The sequence below is a fragment of the Syngnathus floridae genome, chromosome 4 (genome assembly GCF_059516105.1).
Source record: "Syngnathus floridae isolate MCC-2025c chromosome 4, RoL_Sflo_1.0, whole genome shotgun sequence".
Classification (NCBI taxonomy): Eukaryota; Metazoa; Chordata; class Actinopteri; order Syngnathiformes; family Syngnathidae; genus Syngnathus; species Syngnathus floridae.
The window spans coordinates 10,060,127-10,077,212 of NC_142416.1; positions in this window are offsets into that span (position 1 = coordinate 10,060,127).

Consider the following 17,086-nt stretch of genomic DNA (forward strand, 5'->3'; position numbering starts at 1 on the left):
ATGGTCAAGGGTGGGCTGCAGCCTTAAACGCAGACCTACATGATCACAATTTGTATTAATAAGATTTTTTTTTACCATTTATCTTAATTTTATGATGGACACCTGCACATGATAATAAATAGGGACAAATTTTGGAACCTACCTGTTCATTTTGGGTCTCGGATTAGAGCAAATAGTTATATAGATAGCAATGGATGTGAAGATGACGCACAAAATCGCAAACAGACATAGAGATGATGGTTAATGATGGTTTATGTCACCATGGTAAAGTAATGGAAAGTGAATTTGAAGTGATTTTTTTCTTTACAATATGTACTATGCGACCCCACTCGTAATCCAATTAATATTGTGTGTGTGGAAAATTAGTTAGACAGCAAAGCCTGACCGTTTTTATCCATCTTTACCATCCCACTAATATACACACTCGCCCCGAGGAGGTAAAGTTAATTGTTTGCTGTGCAGTGACTTGTGGATTCACTTATTTGCAGATTTGTTTTTGCAAACCTCACTATTGTCACGATACGGCCCCGGTTGCTTTATTATGTCTGTTATCATGGTTTCTGTTCGCGTCGCCCCTCCCCTCCTGTGTCACCTCAATCAATGTAACCACAGTCACCTGCCTCTTGTTACCTGTTTGGTATTTAAGTCCCGTCTGCCCCTCACTCCCCGTCGGATCATTGTTGTCGTCATGTCTTGATGTCGTCACGTCTGTAGTCCAGTTATTGTTTTGTTAACTTGTGTCAGTTTGCCTTTTGAGTTTGCTCAATAAACCCTGGTCCAAGCTGCATTTGGTCGCCCTGCTCCATCCGCTCCATGACAACTATGAGTCGGAAAACTCACTTAATTGCTGTTTTAATGCTTTGTCCAAAGCCGTGCATAAAAACAATTAGTCATACCTCGACGTGAGATTTCCTAAACATACGAATTTGCCAATATACGAAGTGCAATTCCAACATATTGTGTCTTAACATATGAGGAAAAATGTTATTCTTTGTGAGATTCAAACAGTTAACACAATTATAACGAACTAAATTGCTAAATTGCTTTTACTTTTCATGATTGAAAAAAAATATCCATGCACTCCAAAACATCACAATGCATCACGTTTAGAGGTAGTCCCACAATTTTGTCTGAAAGACTAGAATTAGCTGGCACAGTAGGCGCCCTAGTTACCACGTCCGCCTCATCGTTCAGAAGTGCAGGGTTCAAGTCCGACTACAGCTTTCCTGTGTGGAGTTTGCATGTTCTCTCTGTGCCTGAGTGGGTTTCCTCCGGGTTTCCTTCCACATTCCAAAAACATGCATGGTAGGTCAATTGAACACTAAATTGTCTGGAGGTGTGATTGTGAGCGTGAATGTCTACGTCTATGTGCCCTGTATTGGCAATCAGTTCACGGTGTCCCCGTCCTACCACCCACAGATTGCTGAGATATGCTCCAACATGCCCGCAACCCTCATGAGGAGAAGCGGTTCGGATGATGAATGAATCCTAGAATTAAGAAATAGGGCAAAGAGGTTTATATGACAGCAATGATATGCAATATGTTCCCTTGAACTCAGTGTGTAATTTAAGTGGTCCTCTGCATCATTAAAGTTACCCACCCCTGGTATAAGCTCCAGATGCTACCACAGATGACGGACCTGATACAAATCTTAAATGTTGGACTCAGTTCCAGTGATGTGTGGAATGTGCATACCTGCTGAGAGCCAAACTATGTTGCAGAGAATGTCGCGAGACAGGAAAAGTCAAAGATATTTAAAAAATGTTTAGGGAACAAAGCAAGATTGAATTGAAAATTTACTTACGCAACGCCATTATGTCAAATTTCCCTTTGGGTTGGTGTTAGGAAGGGCATCCGGCTGTAAAAAGTTTTGCTCAAAAAATGTTCTCAGTATAGGACTCTCAACCACGAGATGGCCATGGAACGCCCTTGGTGGAAGAAAGCCATATTGAGAATCCAGTCCAACCCAGCGGCAGCCTGGGAAGTGGACTTTAAACCGATGATGATGATGATGAACCCCATTATGTCAAATTTAAGCTTACTACGCTTAGAATGTCCACTTGATGCTTCAGCACCTCAATTACCACCATTTTGAAGGTTTGCTCTACAGCTACTGGACATCTCCCAAGTAGAACAAATAAACAATAGAAACACAGATACACACACACATGCACACACGTAAATCAGCATCAATCACAAAATGATCATATAATACTAAAACCATCAATTTTACCAGCCTGTACCACCTCCAAGGACTGAAAGTAATGTAAATGTTCTGCTTGTGTCTGAGATCTGTTTAAACCCCTTTTAAACCTGTTTGTATGCACACTGATTCTTCTGCTCACATATTTTTGTCAGGTCACTGTTGTCGCATCATACACAGTCACCGACATCCTCCATCCAGGACGAAAATCTTTCTGTGGCATCAGAGTTTGTATGTGTATTTAAATGGTACAATACATATTTCTCCGAAAAGGGATCTATTCAATCAAGCTCCATGGAATGATCTTGGAAAAGATCTTGGCCCCTTCTCAAGGTTTATCATTTTTGCACGGATGTTTTTTTGTTTGTAGTTTTTCCTTGCTCCCCTGGGGGTTAAGATCCGGGGATGTTGTTAATATTTGTCAACTGTGGGCATGTGAAGCCCTGTGAGACGTTTGTGCGATTAAAGGGTATATAAATGAATTTCACTTGACTCACTCGCTTTGACACAAACCAAGTTATAGCTACTTACAATATAATCTTTTGTTTGTTTTCTTGTGTGTTTTATGACAATTTGTTCGGTACCCGATGTTTTTATGTGGGACATTACATATACCTTCTACTGTACCGAATGATGACGCTAATTTCAAAATACTTCTACTTTCTTCAGTTTTTGAGATATTTTTAAGTTCCATGCTAAATAAATCATGTATCAGTACACTCATACGCCAAAATTCTATACGCTTGTGTTACACTTATTTATTATTTGGTTGGCGAGAAAAACATCATGGTCATCATTCTGTCTTTGTGGTGAAAAATGACTCATGCATTTTTGAGAAATTATACAGGATAATAACCAGCTGTTTTGGAGGGGGGAACAAACTAAGGCCAGTTGGTTGGCAATGTTGAGATGGGTATTACAATTTCATAATATGAACAAAAATGAAATTAAGACATCATTATGTGGGTTAGTACCCAAAGGATATACCTCATGTGTATGACAGAGTCGTCCAATAAGCCATTATCTTAAAAAAGCTACTTTGGAGGGTTTAATAGAACTAAGTTGTGGATCTACGAAATAGTAGTAAAGGAGAACAACAGTGTCGATTGAAGTCTGTAATGTTTGAACTCAAATAGAATGTCATCGTAGTTAATTGCATGAAATTCACGATAACAAACAAACTGCATCTTGTTAACATTTATGATACACATTGATTTTAAAACACTCCATGCTCATAAATGTTGAAGTGTTTGTGAAATGAACAGAAAAGTCAATAACCAATGTAGATGAAACTACTTCAGCAAGCCTCACATTTTGACATCACCAAGGCCTTCCCTCATGTTGGGTTTCATATTACACATGTAAATTGAAATGTACAAATTGTCCAATGGAAAACTTGACATAGCTGCATAATGGGGAAAAAAAACACGTTCTATTCGAGTTCCAACTAAGGATTAGCAGTAAGAGTGGAGTGCACCCAGATCAAGATGTACAAAATGGATGGTTGTACCTTCAGCTCAAAGTGACTGTGTGTGTGATCAGTGTCTGTCCCAGACAGCTGCAGGGTGACTCCTGGGCCTTGGGGCTATTACTCAGTCTGATGGATGGAGGGACTGCAGAAGGACTGGTGGTGAGAAAATGTAAAGGGCGGTAGGAAGGAAGTAGGGATAGATGGGGCTCCAAAAAAAGGCAGAGACAGTACATTGGGGCAGGATGAGAGAAAGGTTGGTGTGAATGGAAGAACAAGGGCCTCAAGAGGATGAGGTGCTAAATTGCGTGGAGTTGAGGTGAAGAAGAAAAAAAAATTGGTGGGGGGATAGCAATCCGGGTGATGTACTTGAAAGCAGTGAATGGTGCTGACATGAAAAGGGTTGAAGAGCACAAAATGAAGCTGGCATTATTTGAACAAAGAGGTTGATCATTATGATTTCTGGTTACCGTGGTTCTGCCAGAAAGATACAATGTAATACAACTTTATCGAAAACCATAGAATACACATGTCTTTTCAAACGAATTTTTAAAATACGGAGAATTTACTTGCCTAACAATTCAGGGGAGGTCATTTCAGAAAGAAAGACTAGCAACAGAAAAGGCTCAATCCCCTCTCAGGCTCTGCTGTGTCATTTCTAACTCCATCACTTGGATATAGAAATTGTAATCACCTTTGGTGAGAGGAGTTCTCGGTGAAATGAAATACTCGGAAAAAAGGAACACTAGGGTCTTCAATGTTGCTTGCATCTCTGCATATCATAGAATTCCCAATTTGCCATGCAAATCTGCACCTTCTGAGTGAGCAGCTTCTTTGAGGCAATGTCAGACAACATTGGTCAATGGTAAATTTAAATTTGTGATGGCTTTGTGGCCCTAAATCTACATTTGAAACTCATTTTATAAATACCTTTACTTTTTTCTGTCATGTCAATCTTTTGAGATATGTTTTACCTATAAAAGTTTTCAAAATATGGATTTTATAATTCATTTGTAATGTGTTATGACACCGGCGGCTCGGTGCTGCACTGGTTAGCACGTCCGCCTCACAGTTAGGAGGGTGCGGGTTCGATTCCACCTCCGGCCCTCCCTGTGTGGAGTTTACATGTTCTCCCCGGGCCCGTGTGGGTTTTCTTCGGCCACTCCGGTTTCCTCCCACATCCCAAAGACATGCTTGGTGGACCGATTGAAGACTCCAAATTGTCCCTAGGTGTCAGTGCGAGTGCGAATGGTTGTTTGTCTCTGTGTGCCCTGGGATTGGCTGGCAACCGGTTCAGGGTGTCCCCCGCCTGCTGCCCGATGACAGCTGGGATAGGCTCCAGCACACCCGCAACCCACGTGGGGACTAAACGGTTCAGAAAATGGATGGATGGATGGATGGATGGATGGATGGATGGATGGATGGATGGATGGATGGATGGATGGATGGATGGATGGATGGATGGATGGATGGATGGATGGATGCATGGATGGATGCATGGATGGATGCATGGATGGATGCATGGATGCATGCATGGATGCATGGATGGATGCATGGATGCATGGATGCATGGATGGATGCATGGATGGATGTGTTGTGACACAGTTTTAGAAAAATCCACCTGCTGCTTCACCTAACCTTTATTTCATAGAGTAAATAATACAAAAGGTTTTGCTGTGTTAGAAATGGTATTATAGTGATTATATGATTACCTTGACTACCTAAGGAAGAAAAAGAGAAAAAAACAGTCAAATAGGGAATCAGTTAAAAATATGAATCTAGAAAAATTGTGAACCACTCTGTTACAATCATGGATGAGAACATCGAGATGACGCAGCAACACAAAGTCCTTGGTTATACACTTGATGAATTGACTGGACTGGACGAAAGCACCAACAGAATGGAAGGGAAAAGAGAAGGGAACGAACAGACTATTTCCCAAAGAAAGTTCCAATCCTTCAATTTGTGCAGCAAAATGATATTTCAACACTCAATAAGTGCCTTGGATTCTGTTGTTGTCTACAAGATAAGTTCAAGTTGACATGCCTTCATCAAAGTTCAACAATTTATGGGAAGTATTTTCAACATTTTTACCGCAGTTACTACAATGGTGAAAAAGGCTTATTTTGGGAACTGATCTGTATCATACAGTGGCCTAACCCTGATCCTGTCCTAAATTCTGCTCAGCCATTGTCAACCACATGTTAGATTAAAAATCAGTAGGTACCTTCTGCCTCATTCAGAGGAGAATAGTCACAGCAGCCATCTGCATGTTTCCACAAGTGGAAGTTGACCCCAAAGTGAGGAAATGATAAAAACGTTTGTGGTGGCATATGCACATTGCCAAACACAAACACCTCTCTGCCATACACCGCACCAACAACTTCAGGGAACAATTACGTCTAAGTAGTCTATTGTTTTTTGGAAGGTAATGTTTATATAATGTTAATGACTTTCACCTCTTGCAAGAGACTATTTATTTAGAGAAAGCAGGGTGGGGGTGAGAGTGAACAGGTTTCGAGGATCACCTCTGCAAACTGGTTAATCAGTGCAGAGGGTCTTTGCTGTTTGTTTTACAACGTTGTGGAAACATACTCGTGGAGCATTTTTAGATAACTAACTAAGCAAGAATGTTTCCACATCATTTGGAAAATTTCAACAACTGCAGGGTTTGTGGAAAGTTTCAACGAGTCAAGGGAAGGTGGAAGGTTTTAACATAGTTAATGATTCTAGTCAACATTCCAACATACAATCAAAATAATTTGTCAACCCTGACAGGCAGGTAACAAAAGAATTGCTTGGTTGTGTGCCATCCATCCATCCATCCATCCATCCATCCATCCATCCATCCATCCATCCATCCATCCATCCATCCATCCATCCATCCACCAATCATCCCTCCCTCCCTCCCTCCCTCCCTCCCTCCCTCCCTCCCTCCCTCCCTCCCTCCCTCCATCCATCCATCCATCCATCCATCAATCCATCATCCATCCATCCATCCATCACTCCATCCATCCATCCATCCATCCATCCATCCATCCATCCATCCATCCATCCATCCATCCATCCATCCATCCATCCATCCATCCATCCTCCATCCATCCATCCATCCATCCATCCATCATCCATCCATCCATCCATCCATCCATCCATCCATCCATCCATCCATCCATCCATCCATCCATCCATCATCCATCCATCATCCATCCATCCATCCATCCATCCATCCATCCATCCATCCATCATCCATCCATCATCCATCCATCCATCCATCCATCCATCCATCCATCCATCCATCCATCCATCCATCCATCCATCCATCCATCCATCCATCCATTTGACTCAGTTCCCTCTCTGAGCTAGCATGCGCATATGGCATGAATTGTAAAGAATGTAGTCTATTTGTTATCAGTCATACTTTACTTAACTTGCTGTCATGTAATACAGAGACTGCGTAGGCCAGCTAAGTGTTTAACAAATCCACTGGGGAGTTGGTCCTGCTGCTTTGGCATCTTGCATAAATGCTGCTGATTTTCCTAAAGCTGGCTCCACTTAGGAGCATTATTTGGCTTGCAAAAAATGGGCATTGCTGTATTCATTTATGGCAGCCCTTTCTTGTTGTATGAATGTGGAATGTTTGGGTGAGTGAGGTCTTCTTTTAAATGACAGCTATATGATTAGAAATGGTAATTCAAATGACCAACTCACCACAAATGCTGTGATGTAAAAAGTAGTCGGGTCATTTTTCAAAACTTCGACTGTAATCTGTTTTCACACTGTAAGAAGTGCATGTGAAGTATGTGAAGTAATGTTACTTTTAGCAGTCATTTTTAAATTCAGTCACAGTTTTAGACCAGTTTGTATTGCGCTTGTTAGTTTTTAGCACATTTTGTCCATCTCAACTTGTTTTTCTATAGATCGAGAATTTTAGTCTTTATTTCAGACCAAAAAAACATAATCATATTCGCCTAGATTTAACCAACAAAAACTGTCAACATCATCAACTAGATGAATTGTATTAGTATGTTCTAGTTTTAAATTCGCATCCAGGTACTAGGTTAGCTCATACTTCTGTCTGCTTTAAACATATCAGTAGTTTTAGTACAAAATATAATTTATTATTATTATTATTATTATTATTATTATTATTATTATTATTATTATTATTATTAAAATATGTGGGCTCAATGAGCCCCAATGGAAATGGAACATTTTACTCTGTTTCACCAGAATTTTTGGTTGTCATAATCCTGGAGCTCACGTCAAGATTTAAAAATAATCAGATGACTTCCAAACCCTGAGACCCTACAAGTGGTGAGAAAAAAAAATCACGGTACAAAACGTACCGTGTGGTGTGCAACCACTCAGCTAGAGCAACACATCACACACAATCATTCATCCTTGAATATTCCCACGTTGAAGACATTTTGCAAAACCTTCTGAGATTAAACGGGACTACAGAGTATACAAACAGACAGGACAGTGAAGCGACTGTTTAAGGTTTGTTTTTAGTGAGAATAAAGCGTTGGTCAAAGGAGTGGAAACAGCATGAGCAGGAACTTTCTGTTGCACAGTGACTGTTCTGATTTTGGATTCCCCTTTGCACTTCCGCGCCGCGGCGTCACCTTGCTTTCTGATTGGCTCCACATCACTGTCAACCTGCTGTGTGCTCGTTTGTCCTCGGGGGACAACACACATGGTGTGAAGTTGGGCCAAAAACGTCCAACATGTTGAATATCCCCCCGAATTGAGGTCGGACGCCGTCCCGAGCGGCCTCGATCAGTCTGAGCACGGCGCACATGGTATGATTCTCTGTTAAGTTTATCTTTGGAGTTATTATGAGAATTTGAGCCAACCTAAGATTGGATGGAGAAAGTTGTGGGGAAGAATCGTGGTCATTAAGAATCTGGGGGCCAGGGGGTTTCCCCTCTGCTGTCTGTGCCCATGAATGTAACCATTGTCTTACAATGTCTTACAGAAACAATAATGATGATGTCACTTGAGGAAATTGAGGAAGAAAGTGAAAAATGGTGATCAACATTTAAAATGCAATGCTTTTTTTAGGGTGAGGGAATAACATATAGAGTCTTCACACACATTAACTGTATTATCTTTACAATAATCAATAGCTTGCCTTAAAGTTTCCATCTCATCTGTACAGCACAAACCACATGATATTACTTTTATTAATTTCCACCAAGCAATAAGTGTGCGTCTCAGTTTGGCCCCTGGCTCTGACGTGCTTAGCCTGGGGTCTGTTTGGTTATGGTGATTGTCTCCTCACAGTTTCAACATGTACAAAACTGCATTTTCCAAGTCTCCCTAGACACTAGCCAATATTCATCTTTGCTGGAACTTTGTTCTCCATCTAATGCACTGGCCTTTTCCTCCCAGGGTTAGGTGAGGCCCCCTCCATCACATTCCTCCCACATGCACATTTTCTATCGCTCTCTTGCTCTTAGAAACAATGAAAGCTGTAGTCCAGTAAAGATAGCAGAGATGCTTAACCAAATATAAAATATTCAATATTCATGTGTAGATTGCATTGCAAAAACACTAATTGAGTAGAATATTAGTTTAATGAAGTATAGCCACAGCAGATTTTAAGTTCAGTCTGTTTCCTTTCACCCTGCAACCTCACTTATCACCCATCTCAACCACATTTAAACCAGAAACCGTATAATAATAGTTTGATAAAGTATAGCCACAGCAGATATTAAATTCAGTCTGTTTCCTCTCATCCTGTAACCTCACTTATCACCCATATAAACCACATTTAAACCAGAAACCACTGTGTTATGTTGGTGCCATGATATTGTATGATTTTTTTTTGTGTTCATGCAAACCTTCTCTCTCAGGAATGTCCATCCAATATTAGAAACAAAGGAGAGAGAGAGAGAGAGAGAGAGAGAGAGAGAGAGAGAGAGAGAGAGAGAGAGAGAGAGAGAGAGAGAGAGAGAGAGAGAGAGAGACCACTTTAATGTCAGTTCGAGAGACCTTCAAAAGACTAACCAAATTATAAATGCTTCAACTTCAAATTGCTATGACGGATGCTCTTGCTCTTCTTTGGGCTTTTTCTGATGTTTGAGCGTAGCCTATCTTTCTTTATTCAAGCATTGTTGCATTAAAGGTTCATGACATAGAATTGGTTTTGCAGTATTTTTCTGTGTAATTCAGTGTATCCACAAACCTCATAATCACTGAGATACAGCTTGCTTTTTTTTTTTACTGTATTAAAGCCTCAAAACTCTGGCAGTCAATTAGGGAACGCTGTGGGTGTCAATGGAGTGAGGAAGTTTGCTTGCTGGTATTATAGCTAATTAGCCCAAACTCAATTCCCCTGACGGAGACGGAAGCACAAATGTATTGTTGTGGTTTCAGTGCCATTCAGGTGGTATCTCTTGAGTTCCAATGCCATAATCCTCTTCTCTACATTTGTTTGGATAAGGATGAAAAAGGGGAGTTAATTTGTATGGTTCAGTTCAGACTTGGATGAGTTTGCAAGGGAGAGGTATGCTGAGAGTTTACTAGAGTACTTTATCTGTCCCTTGGTTTATGGCTGCTGGTGCTGTCATGGGTCTCTTTTCAGGTCTGTCAAGTGTACTTAATCATTGCTAAATTAATTCATTCATTCTCACCAAAACAATTTGTGTGCTATCTGCAGGAAATATGCAGAGTGTTTTATGACCATTCTTGTCAATGTCCTTCCGTCATTGGTCAAAATTGAAGTGTGTTAATCACTACCCCAAAGATAGATAGTGAGAGAGAGAGAGAGAGAGAGAGAGAGAGAGAAAGAGAGAGAGAAAGAGAGAGAGAAAGAGAGAGAGAAAGAGAGAGAGAGAGAGCAGGTGGACACAGACAGACAGACAGACAGACAGACAGACAGATAGACAGACAGACAGACAGACAGACAGATAGACAGACAGACAGACAGACAGACAGACAGACAGACAGACAGACAGACAGACAGACAGACAGACAGACAGACAGACAGACAGACAGACAGACAGATAGATAGATAGATAGATAGATAGATAGATAGATAGATAGATAGATAGATAGATAGATAGATAGATAGATAGATAGATAGATAGATAGATAGATAGATAGATAGATAGATAGATAGATAGATAGATAGATAGATAGATAGATAGATAGATAGATGTTCTGAGGCACAGTGAAATTACTGGGACAAAGGACCTCCTGTAGTGCTCGGTATCAGGATGAGCCACCTGCTGCAAATGTTGCTCTGTTGCAGTAGGATATAGTGAAGAGGTTGGTCACCCTTTAATACATAAAACAGCTTTGAATATTTTAGGGCACTATATTGCCTCCAAAATTAAATCGGGTTAAGGCAAGATATTATCTGTATTACCATTTCCCTGGAGTTGAAAAGCAGTAACTGAATATTTTGAGTCTCTTAATCTGATTATTATTTTACCAATTAAATGATGAATCAGTTTTTCATTTTAATTTGCATTACTGTTAAAAAACAGAACATTACTTCAAATTAACAGTGCAAAAATGTGCAATTATAAATTCATCATGATTCAGTTAATGGTTTAGTCCTGTCAGAAAACAGGAAAAAAAATATTTGCCAATGTTTTATTTAGATATAAAACAAAAATACTCTGCTTCCTTTCATCAAGGAAGACAGAATAAAACATTTATAAAGGACAAATAAGTAGGAATGAAAAAGACATTGAGGCTTGTCATCCTAACGGTACAACGGAAGAAAAATAAAAAATGTCGGAATGGAACAGGGTGACCATGTGTAGCTTGAACGAGGGTTTATTGAAGGGAAGGTGAGTAGTTGAAAACAGAGACACAGGCAGGGCAGAGGCCCACGGGCAGTGGGCAGGGAACAGAAGTCCACTTGAACCAGGAACAGATACAAGAAGTGGGTACTGACGGTGAGCCTACACAAAAGACCGGTGGGAATGGACGAATGGGACAGGAACAGCAGGGGCAGAAACAGAGAGAAACAGAATTAACAGTAGACACCGACAGGGAGAAACACGCGACCAGGGTTTAAATACAAACGTTAAGTTCGCGGCTGGGTGGCATGTGGCAAGGGCCTATGACAAAATATGATAATAGAGGTTAAAAGCTATGCCGGGAAAACACATGGCAAAAGTATATTGAGGTAATGAAAAATTTTAAATCTCGCTTTCTGAGTCACTTGTTTTTCTTTAAATGAATGCCAGCATCTCACTTCAGAAAAATAACTATTTTGTCGAATGTACAAATATGACAATTTTTTTCATGCTTTAATTATTGAATAATGTTTAATTACTGCACTTGTGACCTTCACTTCTGACCTAACTAGATTGCATGTGACATCTCCTTTGTTTACCTTACAATTGTTCTTTAAGTCGTTACTTTGTTCAGTGACCTCACTTTCTCATATGCATTTTTATGTCACTTGCATTGTACATTGACTATTAGCAAAACTTGCCAACAGGCAAATATACACAAAAGTGATTTAATTGATAGTAGAATAGAAGAGCACTTAAAAAAAGTGCTTCTGAAAGTCTTTGAGGCCATTAGTACAACGCATTACACTCTCCCACTAGATTGTTGACGATATAGTAAGTTTAGTCAGCTGTAACATTTTCCCTCTCTGGGAGGTGATGAATGGTGCGTCTGGACAGTGCTATTGCGGCAAATAATTCTTCCATTAGTGTCCTTGATTCTTTCTCACTGCAGAAACAACTTTATGCAGTCTACAGGGGAAATTCTTGCTAAGTAATATTAATATGAGTCAAAGGCCCTCTTCATCTCAAGTGCTTTATTTTACTTTATAGTCAGCAACATAAATGATACTCCTGGGATTAGATTCTTAGATTCAATTTTGTAATGTTGATCGTATACAGGTGCACTATAACAGTTTGGCATTCATCCAAAATTGTATTGCAACCCACAAAAAGATATAAAAAGATACAAACAAGGACAAACAAGATTGTTAGTGTGTATATATATATATATACATATAATTTGTGGTGATAGTATTCTTACAAGTTAGTTAAAGTGGAAATAGTTTTCCATTTATGTATGTTCATTCGTTAGAGCAAATGAATTCATTTGAATTTCTCTCAGTAAATAGAATTTACCTCGCTGGTAGGATGCTACTGTATGTCATAAGCCATTTCTTTGGTATCATGAAGCCTTTCCTCTTTAGCAAGACTTTAAAGTATGCTTGGAGGCACTACTTCTCTTAGTGGAACAAATGTACTGTAAGGGCAAAAAGGACAACGTATTAATTGAAATGAGAACTATAAATCATTTTCCACTGAGTATGCTAACATTAATCAAAATGATCAAAACATCTACTGGCTACCATCTAATTTGTGCCTTGCCAACGCTGTCAGTGTACTCTAGAAAGGAAAGCCATATAGGTGGGAAGTTTTAAAGGGAGACCAAACATGATGAACTGGGGCTGACATACTGCAGTTCTGGTTGGTTGGCTGGGATGAAGGAGGTTGATAAGGGATGGAGGGCACAATTTTATGAGTGGCAAGTAAAGAAGGGAAGAGCAACACATACAGCACATTCTATGACCATATATATACTTTTTTTTTTTTTCAGATGCAGATTGCAATCGCATCATCATTAGTGTATTTTTTTTAATGAATGAATGTATGTATGTGTACACATACACACATCGAATCCTCACATATTCACACAGCTATTTTCACTGTGAACGGATCAATGTTGCTCCTGATACACCTGGCTCTTTTCAACTCAGTTTGAATGCACACGCCTCAGCTCAGCGTGCCGGCACGTGGATGTGCTCTCGACTGCCACAACAGCAACAATCAACAAGGGGGCAATCTATCAGTTGTCAGCCCCGCTGTGACGTTTTAATTAATTACTCAGAAGGAGACAAGGTCAACACTGCACATGGTGGACTGCTGGCCTTGCCTCTCTACTGGAGATCAATAGGGCTTAACATATGCGCGAAGACTGAGACTCTTCCAGAGAGTTATTAAAGGAATGGGAATCGGTCTTATGTGTGTTCCGAGGACTTGAACAGGCGTAAAGGATGTCAGAATGGTATGGGTTCACAGTCAGGGAGCTGCTGAGTGGAACTTAATGGATATAATGGCTCTAAGAGAGGTGCAGTGTTGGAATAGTAAGTGATGAGCAAAACAAAGGTGAGGGGTGGCAGTAGTGCTGCATTTGAGGTGTTTTAGCTTAGCTGATATGACATGGCTCCACCTTGTGGAGGTCCAAAGTTCCATCAATCAAAAGACATATTTAACATTTTTTATGGTGTTTGAAACATGTTTACACAAATTGGAAATATTCTATCTCTGTCGCATCTTTTACCTGCACTTCCTTGTCATGATTATGCATGGTGGTGCCATTTGCACTTCAAGTGCTTTTGAGATGTGCAATTTCTAAAACGTAAAATCAGCAATCGCGATTCGTCAAACCAGATCCGATTTGGTACCTCACATTGCGCGTGCTAAAGTAATCTGTATACTGCACTGTATTTACCGTATTTTCTGGATTATAAATGGCTCCGGAGTACAAGTCAGATCAGTCATGAAATGCATAATAAAGAAGGAAAAGACGTATGTAAGTCGCACTGGAGTATAAGTCGCATTTTTGGGGGAAATGTATTTCATAAAATCCAACACCAAGACCAGACATGTCATCTTGAAAAGCATTTTAAAATAAAACTAGAATCGAAGCACCAACAGGCTGAATAATTGTACGGTATGCTAATGTTACATGACACATAAACAAGGAACTGAGAATGTTCCTGACGTAACATATTAAGAGGTATTCAAATAACCATAGCATAAATAACATGCTAACAAGTTTATCGCACCATCCGTGTCACTCCAGATCACTAAATCCAATGAAATCTTTATCCTCTGTGTCACTTTTAAACAACTCTGCTAACTCCGGTGGTAGAAGATGCGGCACTTCCTCTTCTACGTCGTTTACGTCACACTCATCGTCAGATGCAGTTCCAATTATTCCAGAGGCCTAGAGTGCCTTCTTGCGGTTTAGTGTAAAAATAACATGTGAAATGATATAATGTGTTAATAATTTCACACATAAGTCACTCCTGAGTATAAGTCGCACCACCGGCCAAACTATGAAAAAAACTGCGAATTATAGTCCGGAAAATACGGTACTCCTGAATGTGAAAAAAAGAACTGTTCTACAATGTTGCACACACTTTTGCACAAATGCCCAGTTAGTAGATCAATTTCCACATCTGAGTGAACAATCAAGTTTGCATCTGTTCTTACACAAGCAAACCTATAATGACTCAGACCCCAAGTGGCATGGTGATGCTATGCTCAGACCAAACACGGAATATCACATCGCCCTGCCACAGGAACCACGGGGGGCATGCTTTGAGTGGAAAACAAAAAGGGATCCTCGTTCATTTCTGGAAACAAGCAAACAAAAGTTTGCCGGCCTGTGATTGTGCTACATTGGCTGTTAAACGTTATCTTGGGTCACAGTTCTTGAGTTGTAAACAAGTCAGTGCAGTAATCGGAACTTGCTCCTTCCCAATTCTCCAAGCCTGCTCCTTTTTCTCTCTAGCTTGGCTGATACAGGAAGCTGGCTGTGTTGTATGCCTCTCTCTTCCTACAGACTACAATGATTACATTGTATAGTTCACCACACTCTGTCTTAGCGTGTGTGTGTGTGTGTGTGTGTGTGATATAGAAAGTATATTCTCAACATCGATTGTGCACGACAGAAAGTTCACATTTTCAAATGGTAGGGACACCCCCGCTCATGTCGCAGCAAATGCATCATCCGCATCACCCTTCATCCAGTCACGCTTATCCACATGAGCTGCTTTGCCCATATGGAATGGCACCGTCTGAAATGCTCAACTCACATGTGGTCTGACCACAGCATGAGAAATGGTTTGGAAGTGTGGGGAGGTAGCTTTTCAAGAGCAATGCATTATTCATTACAATAAAGCACAATCTCATTGATTTAATGGAAATACGATTCTTCTCCTTCGATCGTGCAAGACAAAGGCAGTATTTCTTACCATAAGTCATTGTCTCATTATATAATACTCTGAGCGACAGTAAATGTCAGTCTCCTGTTTCAAAATCAAAATCTAAATTTAGTTACGTACAAACAATTCTTAGGAATTGCTTTTTTTTCATTTTATTTTGAGTTTAAAGTTCAGCCTCAAATGAGCCAAGTCTCTCTCCTGCTTCACAAAGGTGCCCCACCTTTATAGGTTGTAGCACAGTTTAAAAACTATTCCTCAAATGAAGACATATTTATTTATTTAAGAAGTTTACTTTGAAGTACTCTAAAAACTGACGAATAATGTTAAAATCATTATAAAGGGAGATAAAGGAGACAACACCTTGGAGAATTGTATAACAGTCAACTAGTTTGTGAGTGGTCGAGAATATGAATGAGTTTTAAGTGGTTTATTTCAGCATGAAGGTTTGTAGCATGAATTATATTCTGGGTAAGCAGGAAGTGTGTTTTTTCTTTGTCAATACTGACAGATCCAGTTAGACGTTTGGCTCTGGGGGAGCTTAGCTAGTCTAAAATGCACTAAAGCGAGGAACGCCAGGGGGCAACTCTCAAATGTCTGTCTATTTATTGCAAAAGGAATATCAACACTCACACATGCACACTCATAGGAGGATCGCTCGCTTTAAACATTTCAAAGAACTCACAAAAAGTGCACAGGCCTCACAATTCACACACTCACGTCATCCTCCTGAGGTGAATCAAACCAGCATTTCAACATTGGTCGAGTGATTTTTTTTAACCCCTTGAGGCCTGAAGGGAAGTAATACCCTAGTCCTTCTCCACTCTAATTCCAATACTTGATTTTGCCGTATGCCTTAGGGCATTAATTGAAATAGCATTGGGTGTCTTTTGATTTTTTTCAGAGTTCATCCTCAGTTGGGTATAATTCTCAGGTCCACTTGTGAACGATGTGTAAAGGGTGAAGTTGTAGGTGGAGAGTGAATGACACTAGGGGATTGAGTGTAAGGCTCAGAATACATCAGGCAAGTGGTTAGACTTGGAGACGTGAACTGAGCTCTAAATAGATGGATCATAAAATCTATAAATTTGAGAGAAAAAGAAGGGAGAGGCTTTGGTTCATCTAAGTATCAAGTCAAATATAAGCTTAGAAAGAGCCTGAACTCCGGGTTGTGAGAGGAGGACGTGTAAACTACCACAAGCTGTATCATGAGAAGCCGACCTTAACAACATGATGGACCGCTAAAGCAGCCTTTTTAATGATCTTAAAATGAAACCAGATTCAGTAGAAGATTGCAGCCACTGCTTGATTAGCTTTGTTTCCTCGTGTACCCTGCCCCACTCTACTCTCTCTCTGTCATGTTACAGCGACCGTAGCTAGCACGTACTGCACACACTTAAACTATTATGAGGA